This window comes from Hermetia illucens, chromosome 1 (assembly GCF_905115235.1).
Source record: "Hermetia illucens chromosome 1, iHerIll2.2.curated.20191125, whole genome shotgun sequence".
Lineage (NCBI taxonomy): Eukaryota > Metazoa > Arthropoda > Insecta > Diptera > Stratiomyidae > Hermetia > Hermetia illucens.
In genome coordinates this window covers 26,882,071-26,906,483 of record NC_051849.1, presented here as the reverse complement: position 1 = coordinate 26,906,483, position 24,413 = coordinate 26,882,071, and the positions used below count along the sequence as shown (strand labels likewise).

Below are 24,413 nucleotides of genomic sequence, written 5' to 3'. Positions count from 1 at the left end.
TTGGTGCAGGTGGGGAGACTTTTCCATCAGAAGTCACCGGTTGCAAAGTAGTAGCTTCCGCTCCTGGCAGTTGCCAGCGGGACACATACATTTTAAGCAAGTATGAAAGTTTCCAGTATCTTTCCACTAAGGAAAGGGAATACATCCTGCAATCACGAAAAGTGGCACCAACTTAAAAATCATTAAAAAAATACTCCCTAAACCACTCACAGAAAGGTTCATGAACGAAGGAAATCACAGAAAGCACCTCAGAGGCGAGAACTAGAGACAGGATGCCATCTGAGTTCAATGGCTCGCTCTGTTATGTAGGAGTCACCCCAAACCTGCAGACCACCCAAATACAAATGCCAGTAAGTGACCCAACGTCTGAATAAAAGGAACGTCACGATAGGACTAAGCCCGGGCCAAAAAAGATGAAAAAAAGGAGAGGAGACAATTCTGATCTCAACTCCGGGTAGCCAGTCTTAAGACCGGCATTGACGTTCAGTTGGGCCTCTCGATTTCGCCTGCAAATCTACCCGTTTGCTAAATGAATTAATGTACTGTCCACATACCGGCAGGCCGCAACATGGTTCATCATCAACGGCGCAACAACCGATATCCGGTCTAGGCCTGCCTTAATAAGGAACTCCAGACATCCCGGTTTTGCGCCGAGGTCTACCAATTCGATATCCCTAAAAGCTGTCTGGCGGCAACATGGTTGGTCGAATCATTTTTTATTTGATCACCGGCTGCCTGAACTGTCAAAAGTGACAGACCAACTGCCTCCCATCCACGTTACGACCGCCAGTCGAATGCGAACTTTTCAGTTGTAACTGACAGGTCGAACTGAACATGGTGTGCAGGCTTAACGGTGGTATACTAAAACAAGTAGACACCGATACAGACTGGATATTTTGTGGTTAAGCCAAGTAAGATGGTAGAACTTTGTTCTGTTGTATTCTAACAAACCTGCCTGAGGTAAGTGTGAATCCGGTGCTGAAATAATGCTTACCGGCCTCCACTAAGCTCACCCTCATAGATTGAGAACCGGTATCAGACAGAATATTAGCAGTGAAATTCCGGTCCAGGATCAGGAACACTTCGATAGTACAGTGTAACGTACCAAAGGAGCTGACGCAGGGGAGACGAAGGTTTTCTATGAGTAAATCAACGCAGTCCAGAAGAGACCCCTTAAAGAGGATACTACGATCGCGACGGATGATCTGAATTGCAAGATGGACTCTCATAACTCCTTGCGCGAACATATGTTGGGGAAATACGGCTTCTGGAGACCATAATGACAATCGTGAGTGTTTTGCGGCTTATTACAGCTTCCACCGTCCATCTCACTCCAATCACACTGACCATATCGTGATCCATCTATAGAGTTTTTTTTTGCTGATGCAAATGACATTGTTGGCCATGCTCTGAAGTGGCCATAAGATCTGGTTGACTGCCGGGACTTGTAAGCAAGTCGACAAAGGTAATCAAAGCTCTTATTGCTGTCGTGATTAAGGGCAAACGTGATATGTTTGAGCTCTGGGATTGCGGGAAATCTCAGGAAGTGAAGGATGGCATGATAGAAAGAAATTTATTACTGCGCTGGTCAAGGAAGCAGAAGCAGCCGAAAATAATTATTACATCGCATACTGCATCACCAAAGGACTGACAGGTGGTCGCATCGATGGTCCATCAGGTCAAGGAGTGGAAGCTCCCCGGAGTCTAACGTGAGTACCTGGCGTACAGGAATAATTCCACTGTCCACTTATGACACAAATTGATTTGGAGGCAACAATCAGAGCCCGCCGTCACTGGCATTGAGCTCAGCATTCATACCACTGGATACGAGGCCTATATAACATCTCTGCCGCTACTAAGAGGTACGTATAACATCTGGTGTAGTTCTGCCTTTGGCGGATGAAATGGCTAGTGACCGCAACATGCAAAGGCGAACTACTACTCTTTCAAACAAAAGTCAAATCATCTCGTCCATCAATGCGCTAGAGCAATGAACAGCCCCTGGCTTGGCGGTCTCCCCGATAAACCTTTTATCGTAGCTTCTGCAGTCTCTGCAAAACTGGTTAATCTACTCATCCGTATATTGCCGAAATCTGAGATATTCCTCAGGAAGTGGAGGAAGGGGATGATTAACCGGATTCCGAAGAAAGACACCTGTGACACCAATGCTGTTGGTAAAATGTGGAGAACTCCAATTGGTTATGCCATCGTTCCTCAAGCACCTCGTCCATGATGATGACATTTGCTTACTTTGTCTAATGGTACTTCAGCATAACAGCATGTCAAATTATCACCGTTTCTAGCAGCATTTCGTTCGTTTTCCCACTGCTAGAAGTTTTGCTGGTGAGTTATCAACAGTGTGAAAGACATGATTGTGTCATTGAAGGCACAATTCTATAATCGCAAGCGATGGAATGATCCTTACACCACTCCGCACTTACGATACACCATTTCTCGGTTTTCGAGTAGATAGTTGGGTTCTGGGCTCAGAGGAACGACTCTACTGGAGGAAACCGTTGCTTCGGTTTTACTGTTGAAGGAAGAAACCCAAAATGTTGGTTAGTTGATGGCTCCACTTGAAGCAAAAGATATATAACATAAAGCTGATGACGAACTCGCAAATATAAAACTTTCGTCGCGAAACGTTGAAATGAGGTTTTTCAAAATCAATTAGCGTAGGAGTGAGAGTGGTGCTGACAAAAACCGATTTCTATTTTTTATTTTCTAGTTCGACTTTCGAATAAGTCTACTTTCGAAATTTTAAAATACAAAGTCTGGGAGTTATGAGTACGGAAGAGGAACGAGACAGAATGGATTGTTTCAACGGATTATGGTCTAAACTGGGGTCTCGTGAAAGGGCTGAAGTCGTAGACAAAATAATGTGACAAGGTCAAAGTAAAAAAGTGCTGGTGACTAATCCTAAATGACGGAGTGCTTTCCAGAAGGTGTCAACTTCACATGAGCGAAACTGCTCGTCACCATAAAACAACCAGCATATCAGCTCCCCCCGAAATAGCTATTTTCGTCAATCCCATATTTATTTACCTGGATCATCTACTCCTGCATAACAACAAGTGGTTTTATCTCTATCCTGCTTGAATGATATAACCTGCGAATACGTCCACAATGCGTACATACATGGTTGATATAATGTAGCACCAAAGGGGGTCTTTCAATATTTGCCCACTGAATTGCCTTGAAACAACACATCGCAACTTGCCTGTGATTATCTCCGTCAACGACAGCAACAACAAAACAGCCATGGATATTTTTACCTTAGCTCGCCAGTCACATTAGATACAGTGTTCAGTGTTTAAATCTATTTTCTCGTGTTTTCTCCCCTTCATCTTCTCATTATTTATGCACCTGTTAAATAGACTACTTGCCGTCGTTTCACGTTTGAGAATAGACCACGAGACAGGTAAGGAAAAAAATGTAAATATTCAGATACTCATGTCTTTTTGGCAAATTCATCTTAATGGGGCATAAAATAGTGTTGAATAGAATTCTGAATGCATCGTTAATGCTACACAGGTAACTCGCCGATAAAAATAAGAACTCAAATTTAGATCCAAACTAGATATATGAGTATCTAGTGGTGTTTTCATCTAGCTGCATCTGGTTCCCATGATTCATGTTTCAGCTATTCGTGCTTCCAACAGATGATTTCAGGTTCTGGGAAAGATACAATTTAGATAGACCAGTCGGGAATCCATATGTGTCCCTGGTTGACATTGGAGGCACTGATCAGGAAAACTTTAAGTTAAAAAGTTGAATTCCGAGGACAATTGATATTTCCAAGAAATCCATCATGAATAGTTTTTTTCTTTAGACAGAAAACCTACAAAGTTCCGCGGAGATGTGTTTACCAAACTCAAAGGCGCGTTTACTACCAAATCGCGCGTTATCAGCAACGGAAATAGCTAAATCACAAACGACTTAACTTCTTCTAAGTACATTCAAGTGCGGCTAAATTCCACAAATGCAGTTGCCGCTGGCACACTCAAGTCCAGCACGGCCCCATGGATTGTCCGAGGTTTCAACTTAAGACCGAACGCGCCTAATCTCCCCCTGATTCGAATGCGCGCCTCGACAAAACCTCGATAAGTGTATGCATGTGTAGAATCCGCTCGTCCACACATGTAATCATTATAAATTATAATAATCCCAATCGGATTTAAATAATTAATTTATATCTGGGCGAGTTGTATGCGAACGATTCGATATAAGTGGATCGTCTTAACAACCACAGACAGGAAATTCTTGCAGTTTTACACCTTTTCCAAGTGGACCGAACCCGATCGCTGGGGGGAACTCTTAAATATGCATGTAAAACATATGTGGAGAGAGAGAGTGAGTGGCGCAAAGGTAGCGCAGGTGAACCGGCTAAGAATTAAGACAGTGACCAGTCATACTGTTGTTGACAGTCTCGGTATCCCAGAGGTGGCATATTAATGGCAAAGACGTCAATGATGGACTTATTTTTGGTGAATGTGATGATAATAATGGGGAAGTCGATGACGCTCGTGGTGACAGTGGCCACAATTTCGCTTTCTTGGAGTTGGGTATTCTCACCTTGTACCATTTATCTGGTCAGTGTGCTGCGCATCTAGCAGTCTACCGGGGGCTAAAACAGAGACTTGGCATGCACATGACTATCGGTGCGTGGATGCATTGTAAATTGAAAAAAGTATGTTGATGACTGGGGGGTCAATTTTGACTAGCAGATTATAAATAAGCATAATCAGGTAAGCACGAATGACTGATCAATAAAATGAACAATTAGTAAACTTGGCATTTGCATAGACACAAAGAACTGGCAGCGGGATCAACTTCGATATCGCAAACCAGTTCGTATCCTGAAAAAAAAATGCCGAAAAGTGAGTTTTTATTCTTCATATACCGGTATTTCGAGCACTACTTGTCCTCTTCCTCAGTGTGTTCTGTCTGAACTGCTTATGGTCCAGCGTGTCCTTAAATACCGAAACCCACACCTTAATTGCTAGTTAATTTTATCACTTATGAACCCAAAAAGCAAACTGTTGACGTTTCCTAGATCACTCTTAATTCTTTTCTCCTCCTGTATCTTTTGGATGATGAAACTCTCTGATGCGTCCAATTTGCGGGAGTCATTAACCTCCTTAACTACCCTTAGGTTATCGCTCGTTATTGTATGCTTCTCCTCGATGAGGTGTGTGGCTACCAATGGTTTGAGGGCATGTATTGGTCTACTTTTTGATTTCGCCAGATTTACTTCCCTTATATATTCGCGGGTGCCGGTATCATTGGCCCAAGGAAAATGTACTTGGAGCCAATGGGTAGGTACACTAGCATCCTCTAAGCGGAAATATACCCCATAGATAGATGTACCTCCTTCAGTCTCCAAAGGAAGAACAAGGAGGGCAGAACATTGCTATTCTCACCGACAGCCAAGCAGCAATCAAGGCACTTTAGTTCAACTAGGTGAACTCTAAACTAGTATGGGAATGCCTTGACAGATTGAATACACTCGGCTCGTCCAACAATGTCTGGACACTCTGAGTTCTAGGCCAAGCTGGGTTGGAAGACAACGAGGCAGCGGATGAACTAGCCAAGAAGGGACCAGGGACGCCTTTACACGGGCCAGAACCCTTCTGTGGAATCAGAAACGGTTTCATGGTTATGACAGTAAGAAATGAAGAGGAACGGTTGAGGGAACTATACTGGGCGGATATACCAGGGATAAAGCAGTCCACGGTGCTCATTGAGAGATACGAACCTACGCACACAAAGGATTGCTTAAACCTCACCAAAAAGAACCCCCGAATCATAGTGGGAATTCTCACTGGTCTCTATCAGTTAAACTATCACCTAGGGAAGCTAGGGATATCTACGGTCACTGCCTGCAGGTTTTGTGCGGAGTGTGATGAAACCTCCGTACACGTCCTGGGACAGTGTCGGCACTTGTACTAAATAGGTCGAGGCATCTGGGAGAACACTTAATACCAGATGCAAAGTTGAAAGATCTGGAAGTAGGGAATATACAAAAGTTCCTGACGTTTATAGGCTTGCTTGAGATACCATGATTAATAGGTACACTATAACCAGTAAAAGGGCACAATAGTTCTTTAAAGACATGGTGCCACTTTCCCCACAGAATAATAGTAATATGTTCATTGAACCTAGTTGTTATTAATCTTCTACATATGCATGATTTTCCACAATCGGTGCAGGTTATCTGATCCAAGAAGGATAGTTGGTGGTTGTATTCGACTTCCATGATGAATGTAATACTCTTTTGGACAGTATTCAATTTGTTGAGTATGGCTTCAAATTGGCTTCCTTTCCCAATTGCAAAAATGTCTTCAACATATCTGGCCCAGAATCTTGGTAAAATACCACGTTGTTCTATAAGTTCCTCTATTCCATAATGTTGACGCTGATAAATGGTGATAGCATGTTGACGCCCCCTATGGTTTTGAAGTATTAATTCCTGAACAGGAAGTAGCTTTCACTCTCTCACTCAAGGTAATAAACAGTTGACAAACTGGACCATAAGCAGTTCAAACAAAAACTCACTGAGGAAGGTCACAACTGATCCTGGAAATACCTTTAAATGAGGAATAACAAACTCACAATTTGGCATATAAAAAATTAAATTCCTCTTTTTTTCATTATAAAATAAGCGGAAAAAACAATACACACAACCGAAGAAACAGTTCTTATCCATTTTTAAAACTTTATTTTTTATCAGAAAATTGCATTATGCTTCAGTATCACAACGCAACGGTATCTCGAATATGTATAGTGGCCAGTGGTAATGTCACTTACAGTGCGCATCTAGTCATCCTCAACCTCTTCTTTCTGTTCAGCATTGAATTTTTCTGATCCCCTCATTGGTTCTCCAATTCCTTCTTGAATGCATAATTGTTAAAAATATATATCTTCCCCACTTTTATTTTAAAAGTCAAATTCCTCCTTGCAATCCGTCAATCCTCAGCATTACATAAAGATTATTTGTTCGCATTTCATTTCTTTTGTCTCTTGTTGTTATGCTGCAGCTGGCATAATAGTCAACTGGATGTACGGTTCGAACATTGTCTGTGAAATTACCTTTTGTGGGCACCTAACTAGAACTGGTTGTGTGCTTCCAGTCCTGTCGGCTCACAGGAAGACCGAGAATAATTGAAGAAAATTTGCACTGCATGGCGGAGGGCTTCGAAGAAAGCAATTATGACCAAATAGTGCTCGTAGGTGGTTGAAGGTGAGTGAGTAAATCAGTGTTTTTGTTCGAATTAAGTCCTGTTAGCTGGTTGAAAACTCGGTAACACCAACCGTTTGTTCAAGTGCAAAGAAGATACGCACAAAAACAACTGAAATTATCATGGCTGTATGTAGAACCACCAAGTTCTTGAAATTGCATATAAATTTAAGTTTGGTATTTTTTCGACAACAACCAGATTAAAATAGTGATCTAGCATGAAGAAGGCATGTAAGACGGCTGCCAAGAAATATCCTATGGGGAGTCTTTTCGAAGCTTTGATTCCGTTTTTTTTTTATGAGGGAGGAGAGGGCAGGGGGGGTAGAACACACTCTGCTACAAATTTTAGCTACAACGAGCAAAAAGGCAACTTCTTTAAAAGATTGGACTTATGGCGATTTGAAAGAACTCAGATGGGGACAATGATGATCAGGGTATATAAATCGGTAGCAAGTTGATTACCATTAGCAGTCAAACTCCATTACGCAATACCAATCATTACCCGAAATAATAAAAAAACTTATTGTTCCTTTTTCGTCGGTGTGGATATTTATTCTTGCAAAAACCGATATTTCGGGAACCACTTGTTCCTTTCATCAGTGCTGAATCATTACCCTTTTATTCGGAATCAACTCTGTTCTTACTCTCTTCAACTCTCTAGAAACTTCTGTCCTCCTCCTTCTCCTCTTTTATGCGCTACGTGACTATGGCGCCTGCGTCGACTTTTTTAAATTTTCTCGTTATTAGGTGCAATTTGTAAACGAACTCGCTTTTGATTTTATCTTCCGTAACACGAAACGTCTAATGCCAATGCAAGTGTTTGCAAATGTGAACCTTTTCAACTTCACATATGAAGGTTTTTGATTTCCCATGTCTCTGTTAGTCCTCAACTATAATATCTATTCTGTAAAACCCAGCTGTCCAGTAGTATTAGCAATTTCACGAGGTGCGCTAACTACTATCATCTATTTTCTATCTTCCATCCCAAGCCACTGGAGAAATCGTAGCATTTTTCCTTTTCCTACTTTATAGCATTTACCAATTCTTTTCATCATCCCATTACTCATATCCCAAATCCGCTATCGACTTTACTGTGAGGAATATTTTAAACAAACATTTGATAAGACTATTTTAATTTTTCTTTAAAATTTCTGAATAAAACCCATTAACCTTGAAATTCCTTGCAACCACCAAATCTAAATTATCTATTTTCGGAAACCAATTTCCTTTATACATTTAACATTACCATGCTATGTACTTTTATATGCTAGCGCGCAATTAAATGCGTTTCTACCCAGCGAATCGATGCCAGTAATGGAAAATTATTTGTATGTGTCATGTTGTGAGGCTGCACATGCGCACGGAGAAATTTGCAAATTCCGAAAGCAGCCTGAAGTGTTGTTGTTGAGGGCAGGGGTGGCAACGTTATTGGCTCGTATGAGCGGTTGATATTCTGATGGAATGCAGACCACCAATAATGTAGAACAAAATGATATGCTTTTTGTTTCGCGTGACCTTCCAATCACCTGAGCGATGAAGCAGGAAAGCTTTAGACTTGAGTGAATTATTCTCGTGCCATGGAAGCGGACAGTTTGAATTTTCAGTGGATGCTTTCGGAGAAAACCAAAGTTAAGGCTGGAAAGACACAACGAAACATAATCCAATCGTGACTGTTGAACAATTTTGTTGAATCCTGAAGGGCTTAAGCTTTTGTGTTGGGAATTTGCGACAATATGTTATGTTTGAGTCTAGCGCCAACGTGACGCAAGTTATGAAAATTAGTGGTCTATTGTTTTTGTACCACGGGATGACGTAGTCGAGAAGTACAGACTCGTTTGCCCTTTCTACGCACGTATACCATCCAATTCGTCTCTACTTCATTTGGTTCTATCAGTCGCCTTCGGGTTGAAGTTCGGAGATCTCGGGAACACTTGACACCATTTGAAGCCAGTCTTTGAAGAAAATCACCAACGTCCTCATCTCCGCGAGTCAGTTCGCATAAGACGTCAGCATCTTGGTCATCTAGATTCGCAACATTGACGGAGGACAGAGCAACCAACAGCATCGCTACCCCACCCCCCACCATTCTGTTGTAGGCATCCTCATCAAACATATTTCATGGACATTCAATCAATTCACTGCTGGAAAGGCATTAGTTAATCAATAGAAGACTATCATCACCCAGAGAAATTTTTTTTTTTATAGCATTACTTACTTTTAGGAATCCCGTTCATACTAAATCTCTTAAAGGCTTTCACGATATCGACGAAAATATGAGGACTTTTATGTTGAATTTGTGAACATGTATAACACGTCTATCCACATGAGGGGCATCTGTGGTGCCTTGATTTTAGACGAGGGCAAGCTAGCCCCCTGAGATTTTTATTATTGTCAGTCAATTTTTCACTATCCTCATCCACAACTTCAAACAAGATTTTGTCAAATTTATGTGTTGATCCAGCAAGCACTTTGTTTATTTTTTATTTATTTTTGGTAAGACGGATGTTCGATCCTTAGTGGACTTCGTGTTGATACCTTTTTATCGAATTATCATGAGACTTCCTCTATTTTAAAAGATCTGTCGAAGTATCATTCGGTGTTGTTTAAGCTATCCGAGGATACTAACTTTTCATTCGCTTTGCGAAGCATATAATTATTTACATTAAGCAACTTCCATACTTACACCACGGCCGTTCCCGCTTTATTCTGATACTACATCACTTCAAAGTAGTTAGTACGACACGATACCGGCACCCTGTATTTTATTCGGTGAGCCGGAATAGTATAACTTATATCCTCGTCCGAGCCGACCATTTTATTTCCCAACAGTTTCCACAAGTCCCACGATTCGTCCTGTTAATCGAGACCATCCACTGGTTTTGTGTGGTGGGTACGTTCTAGCACTTCTCCCACCTTTTTGCCCTGTCTTTCCATGCCAAAAGTTCAAAAAACAAAATTTTGGTAAGGCTTTACATGACAATTACTTCATGTCTGAATTACACGGTATGACCTCCTCTTCTCGCTATTTCCTGATCCTGATCCTGAAGAGACAACTCATTGGTAAGAAGTATAGGGGTCTACACAGGAACTAGAAGCCGAGTGCACCTATATTACCGGAAACCTAAGTTCGTAAACTTGACAAGTTCGTGGTGAACCAACCTCTAAAATTGACCACGGAAAACAAAGAAAGGCCCTAAACAACACACAAAAATTTTTCCACTCGAAGTCGTATAAATGTCGGACGTCATCACGAATATAAAAGGCGGAATCAACGCGTATTCTTCGACATTGACGACCACCACAGAAAAAAGTGGACTACAAAAGCAGACGCAATCAAGGAAGATAGCGTTGACAATACCAGAAACAACGACAACGTGTCCGGGAAGAAGATATTTTAGGAGCTCAGGAAGAAGCCAGTATTCTAAACTTATGCAGACAAAAAACATGCTTTGGTTGTATTGGACAAAGGCGTCTATAAGAACAGGATGAAGAAGAAGCTAGAGAATAGACGACACAGAAAATTCAGGATTGATCTGTTACCACAACTCGTAAAATAGGTGGACAAAGCTATCAAGGAATGGCAACCAATCTTAGGAGATAACAGACTGAAAGTCTCTAACGCAGTAAGGCTTAGAATCAAAGGGTTTCTCAAGCCAGCCAAAGAGATAAGGGAAATGCCAGCAACGCATAAAATAATGGTTTTCAAAAGAATTTCATTAATTGAAACAGTTTGAGACGAAATCAGTCAAGAACTCAAGCGAATTTGCACAGGTACTTCAGCTGATAAAGAACTCGAGGAAACTGAAACCTTGATGTAATTTGACGTCAAGGCTCGGTGTCAAACAATACATGGCAGGAAACTTGTCGACCCTTAGAGGCGTATATAATAATGAACAACTGAAGGAATCCCGATGAGCAACCCCCTTCTCGCCTTCATCAGTAAGATGTTCATGATCAAATTGGAAACATATATGATACTTGCACTGTTATCGGAAAAGACGACTTGATTCTCAATTCTCTCGATAATTGATCCTGGAGGTGGAAAACGTAAAACGCTACCAGTTACTGAAGATCTACAGGAAAGCGACTTACATCAAACGAGTTAAGCTCAATACATCAAATCACGCCCAACAACACAAGGGCCACTTTCAACCACATAGCCCATCAGCTGCTAACCCTTCCCACCTTCTCAGAAGGCGTAGTGAAGGAGACCAAACATATTCTAAAAGTATTCACAGTTTGGTCGACGGACGTAAGAGGACTCTTCAGTGACAAGCGCTTCTCAAGTTTACTCCAAATAAACAGCCCGAAAGAATACCAATTTCTCTTCTGCTGAAACGGAAGGTCTGGTAACATGATTTTGATGTCTTTTTCAGTGACAGGAACGGCCAAATTAAATCTCCTCTCAGGCCAACCAAGGAACTGATCGGTCAAATGGCCAATCCTGGAGTATTGTAAATAAAATTTCCTACATAAAAGTGTACATTGGCAGACTAGATTGAAGGTTGAAGCATATCTTCAAATCCAAGATGTCAGAATACATCGTTTTAACGAACCATATTAGTAAATCACATTAGAGATATAAGGAAATCAGATGTCGCCGAAAGTATGGAAACTCAGAAAACCTGTAAAGATGCAGTTCTCAACAAAGACCAAGACAAGATATATTTCCGGCTGTTAAAATCTGCCAGGAGATATATTTGAGACCAGAATTTTGTCAGCCCACCGGTGAGACGAGAAATCAGCAAGAGGGTGTTAATGAGGGTTCATTTACTAGTCAAACCTCAACCCATTCGGTTTTTTGAAGCGTACGTATTACAATCACTAGGACCCTATATTCGACTTTTCGATCAGGGCAGAGTATTATTTACTGACAGATCAAGAGAATCGCGGCGGCCACACCCTTGAAGAATTATGGCGAGCCCATTTTGACTTCAGGACGGTAGGATTTAATGTCAAACCAGGGTAGAGGGTGTTTGGAGAGAAAAGCAAGAGATCCTCTCTCTAAAACATCGTCGAAAAAGCATTTAACTCCTTCAAAAGCTATGACGCAAGAGAGGAGGAAGATCCTCGGTAGTCACCTCCGTCAAGATTTATGCGACTCATTTCTCCAAGCACCTTTGCAATCAAGGACTCCGAGGATAATTACAAAATATCCATAATGATACCAAAATAATTGCCGTGATTTTCTAGCTGGGTTGGGGCAAGAGGACCTCCCACTTCTCCTTTGATGCCCTCTCTACGTCTTCTGGGAAGGGGATTCAAAATCAAACCCCAATTTTAAGCGCCTTAATTTTTTACGGAGTGTTGAACGACGCAGTTTTTCAACGGGGCTAGAGAGGAACCATCGTCGAACATAACCTCCTCTGCCCAGCCCCGAGGGTAAAGTTGAAAATACACAGAAATTTTCCAGCATACCATATTCCAAACTAAGCCATTTATATTCCCAATATTGCTCAAACTAAGCCATGAATATCAAATTCTAATCCCCCAACCTTCGACGGTGATTTTAATCGCACAAAAGCAAGGCCACTTTCAAGAATTCAACTCCAATCTGTCCTAAAACTTTCACAAGTCCCTGTTAGCGTGCCATGCAACAAAAATCGCTGAAGCTAAACACACAAACTGTTGTGGATTAACACTCGGAACAAAACACACCACACACATGGCACATACAACACGAGTACAACTTGCATAGCCGTACGTAATCGCCAGCCACTTCAAATCGAGGAAAATTCGGTTCTCAGGTGCGAAAGATGTTGGATTTGAATCATGGGGACGTGTACAACTGTAAGTGTATTCGCTCTCCAACACACACACACGAATGAACGCTCGTCCGGACGGATTTTCTTCGCTCACTGAGTGATATGAAAAAATCACTTAATCCCGGATTATATTTATTTTCGGATTAATTCCAGTTGTTCGTCTCCGCTGTTTCGTAATTCGTATCTTTCCATTCGGGTATTCTGATTTAGAAGATGTCGACGATGACGAAGACGAGAATAATAACAAAAACATGGTTATAATGTGAAATGTCCGAGGAATTTGTGAAAGGAAGTCGGAGAGCTCAGATTAAGGGGGTGCTTTGTGAGGGAGCAAACAAAAGTATCTGCGACGGAGTATCTTTTTTCAGAGAGGTGCTAAGTTCTAACAAAGAGGGGCTCAAAACTACGCAAGATTATGATTCACTGATAAAGGCACGGAATACTTTCTGATTCATAGAACGGCAGTCAAAGTACAGCACTACCTCTGGAAAGCACCTAGCGAACGTTAGTACATGCCAACGTGCAGGCATGGTTTAATCAACGTCTACTTAGAAATCGGAACACAATTTTACGCTAGAATTTTACGATTTGCGACGGTTATTGGAGGGTGCAAAACAATATTCGAGTAGTGAGCACTTTTGATCACCCTACTCCTACCAACGAACAGTTCCAGCAAAACCTCAGTACGGAGCCTGCACCCCTCCTTAACTATAATAACAACAAACCAATACGCCTCCTCGTTCTTCCAATTAATCCCAAAGTTAAAATTTATTATTACCTTTTTTCTCCTCTCCAAAATGAAAGGAACAAATTTCAACAAAATTTTGACATTTTGTAACCTTCCCCATTCCCGCTTCAGCCTGTCCGCCTCCCCTAAGATTGGCTAAACACATCGGCATTGAGTCAGTCCAGTCAGTCCTTCAATCGTCTTTTTAAATGTGGATTAGTCGCAAATGCTGATTTATGATAAATCGCTAAGATGTCATCGGTATCGTCATCATCCGCCCGTTGAGGCCGCTTCGAATGGACGTTGTGAATAGCGGGGCCGGTGCGTGAACCCAAAAGACTCCGCGATGGTAGCATCCTCGCACCACACCGACCGCGGAGATTTCTCAAAAGGATTTTCGGATTTTCTCCTGCCCGAAGAAGATTGTAACGCATCTTTTGGATTCAATGGCATCTTACGTCTTTTCCTACTACACTTCTTATATCATTTCGGCTTAGTCGATCTTTTTCTTGGCCATTTTACTTGTTCGCTTTGCACTTTAAATGAACGAATATAGGAGAATTCGCTGGGATGATGGCGATGAAGGTGGCATTTTCGATATATTCTAATGTGCAAAATGGATTAAGCGTTCAGCAGATCCGTAAATTTATTCGCAAGCTTATTAAGCAGAGACGCGGTCGACTTAAGATTTGTCGCTGGCGGATGGTTAGAGTGGAATGCATCCTCATTTGGCTGAGTTATTGCCGCCGGTGTAATCCCTGCTCTAGGCTAATGGAGGTAACATAAATTTCGATGCGAGTAATCAAATCAATCAAATATTTGCGTCGAAAAAGTCGTTCTCAATATCAGGCGACCGAGAGCTGAGCAGCTTTTGGATTGAGATTAGGGAGGTCAATACATTAGCATCAGTTTAGTAAAGTTGTTATAAAAAGTAAAAATCGATTAAAAACGTTGGAAACTATAATGACGACCGCGGTAGAGTTGACTCGATTTCATGGAGGGCAATAACCAGATCGAATTCGTCAATTGATTGTGCAAGATTGGAATTGACTTGAGAAATGGACCCGAACGAAACCTTTTACAAACTTCCTTGGAACTCTATATATTGGAATAAAGAGAGGATTCGGATCCATGACAATTCTTCAAAAAAACTAACAAATCAAAAATTTACAGTTAAATGACTAACAAAAAAAATTAAAACAAAATGTCCCCCATCTCGATACCAACTACTCCAAGTAGTGCTTAACTTTCATCCTTGCGTTCAAGCTTCTCTTCTCTTGTAAGTACTAATTGTGAGAAAAAAAGATAAATCTACTACTATCTAATCCCTACTTGCATATACTGAAAGCCTCCCTTTAAACTCATAGTAAAAATACGGTTTGTGCCCTATGCCCTATGCAACATGTTCCCTGTGTCAATAAGTGCAACCGTATCTGAAAAAAGCATAAAAACCAGGCAGATGTACTAAAAAGCGCATGGTCAGACAGATGGCCTGACAGTAAATCGATCGATAAGGGTTAGTTTTACATAAAAACACATTTGACAGCACTCGGGAAAGGTAGTCAGCGTAACCTATCCACATTCATTAATTGGCGCCCAATGTGGGTGTGAGAATTCAAGATAATGAATGATTGTTGATATCATCAGCATAGGCCAGTAATTGGGTGGACTTAAAAGAGGATCGTGCCTCTTGCATTTACTTCAGACTCACGGATCATTTTCCCGAGGGCCAGGTTAAAGAGGACGCATGATAGGGCATCCCCTTGTCGTAGACCGTTGTTGAGTCGAATGGTCGTGAGAGTGATCCTGCTGTTTCTATCTGGCCCCGCACATTGGTCAGGGTCAACCTAGTCAGTCTTATCAATTTCGTCGGAATACCGAATTCTCTCATGGCCGTGTACACTTTTACCCTGTCCTTGCTATCATAGGCGGCTTTAAAGTCGATGAAAAGATGGTGCAACTGATATCCATATTCCAACAGTTTTTCCATCGCTTGCCGCAGAGAGAAAATCTGATCTGTTGTTGATTTGCCTGGAGTGAAGCCCCTTTGGTATGGGTCAATGATGTTTTGAGCATATGGGGCTATCCGGCCTAGCAAGATAAGGGAGAATATCTGATACTTCTGCAATTGCTGCACTGTGTGATATCTCCCTTTCTATGTAGAGACAGATAATGCTTTTTTGCCAGTCGTCAGGGATTGATTCTCTGTCCCACACCTTTAGCATAAGTTGATGAACCACTTGGTGTAATTGGTCGCCTCCATATTTCACCAATTCGGCTGTAATTCCATTGGCTCCTGCCGACTTATGATTTTTAAGTCGATGAATTGCGCGGACTGTTTCTTCTATACTTGGATGTCGATACTGACGATATCGACATCATGGGAAGAACGATCCGAGACGTACAAACTGCCTTCATCCCCATCGAGCAGGCGGCGATTAGCGCGAGATCTTCGGCTGCACATCAGTGAAGGCAAGACAAAGTATATGGTGGCAACGTCAGCAGCGAAAACCAACCAATCAACAACATCAAACCGCACTGGTCAAACGGGAAGAATAAAGATAGGAGACTACAACTTTGAGACCGTTGATAATTTCTCCTATCTAGGGTCGAAAATGACAACCGATAACAGCTATGACGATGAAATCCACGCACGGTTGTTGGCAACCAACAGAGCCTATTTCATATTTACAAAAACTGTTCCGCTCGAAACATCACATAGGGTCAAGGCTCTTACTGTAAAAGACAATGTATTCCTCGGAGACTTGGCCGCGCTCGAAAGAAGAATCTTCCGAAGAATTTTTGGCCCCCTACATGAGGATGGACGATTCCGTAGCCTATATAACGACAAAATCTATGAGCGATACCGATGAGGATGATCCAGCCCGGAAAGTCTATAAGTCTATGGTAGAAAAAGAAAGCAAGGCAGACCATTCCTGAGATCGAGCAATGGCGTAGATCAGGACGCCAGACAGCTTTTAAGGATATCGAATTGGTGGACCTCGGCGCAAAACCGGGATGTCTGGGGTTCCTTATTAAGGCAGGACTACAAAGGATACCGGTTGTTGCGCCGTTGATGATGATGAGGAATGGTTGTAACAAACCCTTAAGTGAAGCTAGTGCGCAATGGTACACTCACCAACAGTGAGCATGTCCTCTAGCAAGAGGAGCGAGGAGGGGATCACGACAGCATCAACTGAACTGAACTGAAACATTACCACAATTCCACCCCTTCAATATTGGCTCCACTAGTACAGATAAATTCGACTGACTGACTGAGGACCTTCTTTTAATATTATTTTACTTTTGGACTATTCTTTCTACTTTTTCCAAATATGGAGCGATTAGGTAAGTTCCTCGGTTGGATAAGACAGCAAGCAGGTATCATCTGTAAGAAATGTTACCTTGATTCAGCATGTGACATTCTGTGATACAATTGCGTCCTTTGCTTTGAAGTGAATAACAGTTGGAAACGTAACTTTCTGTAAAACATAATTTCATATTGAAACCGCGTTTAATTACTAGGTCCACCGTGACACCACAGCGCCTGCCAAAAATCGGTGTGTTTAGTGCTGAATCCAGTTCTCAGTTCACGATAAATCATTGGTTTAAAAAGTTTGCTTCTAGTGATTTCAACCTACCGAATGAGACACATGACTTGACTTCAGACTCCCATGGACAACGATGCCCAGAAGGCCGCGTTGAGTGCGAATTCCAGGCAGGGTACCTATGAGTTATCACTGGTGTCCACCAGAAGCAATCATGACCCAGCGCGACCCTTTCCCTTGAATCTGAAAAAAAGACCATTTTTGAATCGATTCCTTACGCGTAGCCCAAAATGGATCACGTATGACGATTAAAGGTGTCATCTTAGTGATTGAACGAAAATGAATTACCAAAATATTGACCGAAAGAAGCTGACAGTGTTCACTTGGTGGTAACCCAGGTGTCATCAGCAATAGCTTCATGAATCATGGGACATCGATCATGCCGGATACCTACCATAAGCAAGTAGACGAAATAATATGAAATAACTGAGATTGATCAATCGATCGGCTCCCAACCACTTGCATGACAACTTTCGATCAGATTCTGCCAAAGTGGTGGTGGAAAAACTATAGAAATCGGAGTTGGAAGCCCTTCATCACCCACCATACTCAACAGACCTTCTACCCACCGATTACTACTTCTTTCAAAATTTGGACCACTTCCTGGCTTGAAGAAAATTCAGTCCTGCTAAGGCTCTGAAAACAACCCTTCAACGGTTCATTGACTTACTTGGCTTCTAAGACAGGGGATAAGCAGACCGCCATTAAGACGAAGTAGTGTCGCGACAGTATTGATGATTACTTCCATTAAAAGTAGTTTGAATAAATAAAAACAAAAAATGTTGAAATTTGAAGTTTTTATTTATTAAGTTCATAGGAAACAGGTAAGCCACTTCTGATAGACTCTCTTTCGATGTCGTCTTAGAGTCAATAACAAGAAAAGAAGCAAGAATTTTAACTACATACATTATTTCACTATAGTTCAGTCCTTGTAGTCAATGCGAGAGGTCAAAAATGCTCAGATCTTCAAAACCAATTCGTAGTATTCACGAAGAAAAACAGCTCTCTCTCCCTGCAGCTAGAAATCTCTCTGACGTCCCCAAAGAATGGTTTACCCATTGTCCATAGCCAGAGTCTAGCTGGAGCTGGGCAATCGCAGCTTTGGCGAATTGTAAGGTATGCCGAGCCTGGCAGCATGGTCCCCAATGGGCCAGTGTCCCGTGCAGACCTCCGTAGTCTCGTATGCATTTGCACGCGTCTGGCACAGGAGTTCTAGTGATCGGGTTTTTTTTTAAAGTGGGCCAAATCCTCCTTGGCACAGGTGGTAAGCCTTCGCCATCTAAGGCCCGGGTAGATTCCGCCCTTGCCAGTCGCCAGCGAGACACCAACTGTTATCAACAAAGGATTGCCAAGAGCAAAGCCTGACCAACCCGTCAGCCAGCTCATTCCCCTCTATGTTCCTATGACCGGGAACCCAAGCGAGTGTGACCTTGAGTGTATCGCTCAGACTGTTTAGCGCCTTTCTGCACTGCCCCACTAGCCTGGAGGACGTCGTCGTTGAATACAAGGATTTAATGGCCGCTTGGCTGCCGGTCAGAATGTCTATGGTACGCTTTGGACTCCGATCATTCTCCAGCCATCGACAGACTTTCAGTATCGCTTCGTTCAAACGATGTGAAGAAACTCGCAATATACCCTTCATAAGTACTCGATATTGTGAAGGGTATTAACGAATTTTCCAAAGATAGTATCATCGACCACCACGGCATAATATTCTTTGTAGTCAGTGATGTCATCCGGGCCCTACTGCATGATTTCATCTCACTTTTCCGTATTTCATTCCAGCTTACTGGAAGACCCTTTCCGATTAGCTCAGTTAAATGATGAAGTGGACAGTCTATTGGCCAAATTGCCCACAACCCCAACCCCTCGAATTTCTGATGTTTGCCGATAATGGCCATTAATTCTGTGTCAGTCATTGAATGAGCTTATGCAAACCCCGTTCACGTCCTACTGGACAAGTGATCATAATAAATAAGGTGAAAAAGAGCTACTAACTAAATTGTACCCCCTTGGGCATCCCCTCGAATGTGTTTAGTAAGCAGATAGGCAGATAAGAACCACATTTTTGAGACGCTTTATGCAGTTTCAGTAGCGGAGCAAACTGCCACCAGTCAATGGTACAAACGCCTCATTGAATCCAAGCTTTTGCAGCAACCTAACAGCTCCGCTTGGAATTCTCAATTCTGTTTAATATTGTAGTCTCTACAACCCCCAATTGAGTTTATAGGTATCGTCCTTGACCTAGTCAGTAGCTGGTGACGTTGAATCCAAAGCATACTCGCATGAGGCCAACATTTTCCTTGCCATCAATATTGCCAATCAACGCAGTCTAGTGATTCATACGCTGTTTCTTCATGCAGGACCTTTGCACTCGATTGTAACAAGGTATATCTTAGATAGAATAGAGTTTGATCACCAAGGGAGCAAGAAGGAGGTGTTGGGAAGCTTTTGACAGCACTAAAGTGCCTGGGCTAAATTACAGATTGCTACAGTCAATTGCGGATGAGACGCAAAAAACGTACAACAAGCAATGACAAGTGAAAGGAGGAATGTCGAGAAGAAACTCTACAAAACTTTCTCCTCGGGCCGGGATTTTCTCCCTATGATCCCATCGCTAGATAAACCGGCCGAAAGGGCAACTCATTCTAATGTCACCGAAAAACGAATTTACATACGATATGCTAGCCAGGATTGACAAGAGACAAGTCAAAGGAACCAACTCACCCAGGAGCTAAGTTGATTGCACAACATTGCGTTGTGAATGCAGCTGCAAGCTAGCAAACTAGGAGAGTGCTTGTATATACGTGGAGTGGTATAATATCGTCATTAGGTGGAAAGTTACCAAATTGAATACTAGCTCGTTCCATCAATTCCTAACATACTATTAAACAATGCAATTCTTCAGACAGCATCCTCCAATTTTAAAAACCTACCAAATCTTGGATGCTTGAGCGACCGTGGCAATCGAATCCTCCAATCTATTTCACACCTTCATCGTCTGCATTCTTCCTTTCAAAAATGATCTGGGAATCCTCGGATAGCCCATACGTCCTGGCTGACCCATCGTAGTTTCTAAACTAATGTAAGGATAGGCGGTTTTGTTAACTTATGATATACAACTTCAAGTTAGTGTTCGCCATCTCTTATCACTGTGTACAATATTCCCAGCATTCACCTAAGGATTCTTCATTCAAAGGTATTCACTGACTGATACTCCTTCATTGATTCCTCAAAACTAGCTGTCCATTCCAGTTTTAATGGAATCTGTCAAAATATTTTGCTCCCCCTCCTCCATTGGCACATGCACAGGCTTGATGAGATGAGAGAGAATTCGGTTACAGGGTCTGCCAACTTCTTTCCCTGCAACAAGGCTGGCGTGGTACCCCTAGGAGGTAGCTTTTATCCAACCTTCTAAGCACCCGGGCCTTAGCTTGAGCAGTCATCTAAGCGAGATTTCTTCTATCCGAGACACCGTGACAATACCATCTTATTCTATGACTTTGCACCAGGTCCTCATATTTAGCTACCCTGGTCTAGAAGACAGCGTATCTTAAAGGTAGATCTATGCTTCTACCCTAACTCAACCAGAGCTATAGGAAAGATAATACTCGAGTATGGAAGCTTCTTTCAATGAGCGGTGTTAGGACTGCCCTTCTACCTTACGTAGATGCATAATCGTCAAATGCTGTTCTTTGTAAACTTTTTGATGTTCTTCCTCTTGTATTGAGGATGTTGGTGTAGGAGCAATTTGCCGTTGTTGCCGCTTTCAGCAACTTACCGCACTGGACAGTGCTATACTTCTCCATGCATAGGAAACATTTGGCCTCCTTTTCTATTAAAGCCAGGCGATTGCTACATTTTCGATTCTCTACCACGTTTGTAGCTGTTTGTGTTCCGAAATAAGTAGACCTAGCAATGCCTGATATTAGCTAATATTCCCACATAGGGATGTTCGGGAAAGGTGGGATGAGAACAGGTCGAAATCCAATGAGAGATTTTTTATTCAGTTCTGCCAAGAAATGAAAAGTCTGTATTTATGCTCTAGAGTTCTTTGTCAGTTAACAGGTCCAAGCCTTTGGCCGCTCATCCTCGCGAGGTTGCTTGACTGCTCCTTCATCTGGTACCACGCCATGAATTCGTAGACCTCTCCCTTTTTCTACGGGTGGTATTATGGGTTATCATCTTTCCTGAAATTGGCGCAACAATCCATATTAGATCAGGGCCTTGAAGTGTATTAAAGCACTTCATTCAAGACCGACATCCAGTCACGATAACAAATCCCTCTGCCTGATATTTGAACCGGGATCTTCCGCTACGACAGCCCAGCACTTTAACCACTTGTGCCACCCGGAGCCGGGCGTATCATTAACGTTACCTATAAAATTGTTTGCCCTGGTAAAGGCGACTTACATGAACCCTAGTTCCTTGTTCCACAAATATACCAAGTCTGCCGCAGGAAGCGCTTATGATTGGCCATGAATTACAGAAACGTCTTCTGGACCTCTAGACATGGCTTTTTCGAACTTTTCCCGGCTATACCCCAATTTGAATACCCGTGCTTCCTAAACGTCAACCTTTTAGATGTCCCTTAGAGTTTGTATCAGTGCCACAAAACAGCAGCTACCTGCCCCAATGGATGCGGCATATTTCAGTGGCAGACCTGACGATGAGAGTAGTGTTCATAACTTTTACTGACTTAACCATAGGTCGGAATCCGATAACTGTTATGAACGTAACGATAGATTTTGGCAGATTATATTTATAGACATGACGAACTGGACGATGACGACCTGCCTTTAGGAGGCCATGCACGACCATTTAATTAAATCTCAGCGATCTCAGCTGGTTTTTGCTGGAACACCAAAATTCCTCTTCCGCGTGGAAGCATTGGTCAACTTAATCATACTAGGGGAATTTCGGGCAGCATTTTTCTGTAAATGTAAAGCAGCAGATTGGTACCACGACTAGAACCAGTCCGTTTGATCAATCAAGTGGACTTCTTTTCGTGAGGCTGTTCGCCAACAATTTAAGGATCCATTAGATATCTGAGGGCACCCAAAATCCATTCATAAGGCTATGCACTCGCTCGCCAATCGGATAGGAAATTTCTTAACGGAAGACAGGATGGTAGAATTACTACGTCGTGAGCTTAGACCTCACATACAGAGGCAACTTGTTTGCTGTACGGCTAGCACGGTTTTCGCACATTGCAAAAGGGCGAAGACTTAGAAAAGCGTTTCCCAAGCAGGTATTCTGACCAATTGTACGGCTATTCTTCTAAGTCTGCAGAGAAGGTGAGCATGCAGTACATCACAGGAAATTCTCAGTCTTGATTCATTTTTCTGGTTCATTTGATCTGATGGAATTATCAGCAGATTAGACATACATACGGAGAGAGTTGAGAGGGTCCCTGAGTTTTCTGCTATTATTGCGAGCTGTCCCTTTGCATTACCCAACACCACTCATCAAGGCGTTTCTGGTTCAGATGCACGCGACTTTGAAGGCACTACGTAAAGGTCTTCCACAGTAACTCCCAAAACTTCCGCGAAAAAGCCATCTCATATTTTAACTTTAACAAACACCAATTTGACAGTTTAGTATCGGCATTTGCACGAACAATAATTAACGACGGCCAGTACAAATGGAAGAGACTCCCCATCAGGACTAGCCACCCTACAATGCGCAGAGTGTCAGCTGATATCTCGATTCGTGATCGGACAGAATAGATGTCGTTGCTCCTAGAAAGCGTAGGGGTTAGGACAAGTAATTACAAACTATGAGAATGCTTGAAGTATTTGTAAGAGTAGAGGACAGAAAGACTCTCTTGAACTTGGACAACTGGTATCTCATTTAATAATCTTCTTCTTTTTCTTCAGCCTTTGTCCCGTTCACAAGCGAGGCCAGCTCGTTGTGATCGGTTTCGCCATTTAACTCTATCGAATGCCTGATCTGAGTGCAGTCTCGAAGTTTTTAAATCCCTATCCAGCGTATCAAGCCACCGTTGTTTCGACCAGCCTTTTGATCGTTTACCATCGACTTCGATGTTGAGACCAATCTTGGCAAGTGAATTCTCTTTAGCACGAATTACAGGATCATACCATCGAAGATGCCTCTCTCGCAACTTTTCTTCAATCGGTGCAACCCCATAACGATCGCGGATATCCTCATTTCGGATGTGATCTAAACGTGTCATGCCACTAGTCCAACGCAACCATCTTCGTCTCCATTACCGCAAGGCGCCGTTCATTGTCGTTTATAGTCGGCCAACATTCAGAACCATAGAGGGCGACAGGACGGACGAAATTCCCGCAAATTTTAGATTTGAGACGTTCATCGATACGTGGATCACAAGGAACACCAGTTGTGGAACGCCACTTCATCCAGGATGCGTTAATACGTGAAGCTACTTCATTACGCAGTTCTTCATTGGCTGATAGCATTGATCCGAGATATTTAAATCGCTCAGTTCTGGGCAAACCACTGCCGCTGACAGTGATTGTGCCTATTTCATGGGGATCGGTCCTCAAAAATTCAGTTTTGTTTAGATTCAATCTGACAGCGTGTTGCATGAGGCGATCATTCCATTTTTGGACAAATTGTTCGAGATCATTTTTGCGATTAGATGCTAGGAAAACATCATCTGCATAAAGCAGTGTGTAGGGCGCTGGATATTGGATGTCCCGTGTGACGGTGTCCATTACAAGAACAAAGGGGAGTGGTGAGAGGGCCCTTCCTTGATGAACCTAACCTGAGACATGAAACGGCTTCGATACACCCGCCATACTTCGAACTTTACTTTCCGAATCGTGATAGAGCAATTGAACCCAGCGCACGAGTTCTTCTGGCAAGTGTTGTCGTAAAGCATACCAGGTGAGCTGGTGTGGTAAACGGTGAAACGCTTTCTCTAGATCAAGAAATGCAATGTAAAGAGGGCGATGCTTCTCACGGTATTTCTCCATGAGTAACTTCGCAGCGTGTATTGCGTCAGTAGTTCCGCAGTTTTTGACAAACCCGATTCTCGGTTATTTCAACGATGTCGCGAATACGGTTGTCAAGAATGCGTTCAAAAA

At 42.4% G+C, this 24,413-nt stretch overlaps 1 protein-coding gene across 1 annotated transcript in view; it reads right to left on the bottom strand.

Moving 5' to 3' along the window:
• LOC119646293 (DNA-binding protein SATB2) overlaps positions 1–24,413 on the bottom strand; it is a 231,681-nt gene that overhangs the window by 191,511 nt on the left and 15,757 nt on the right.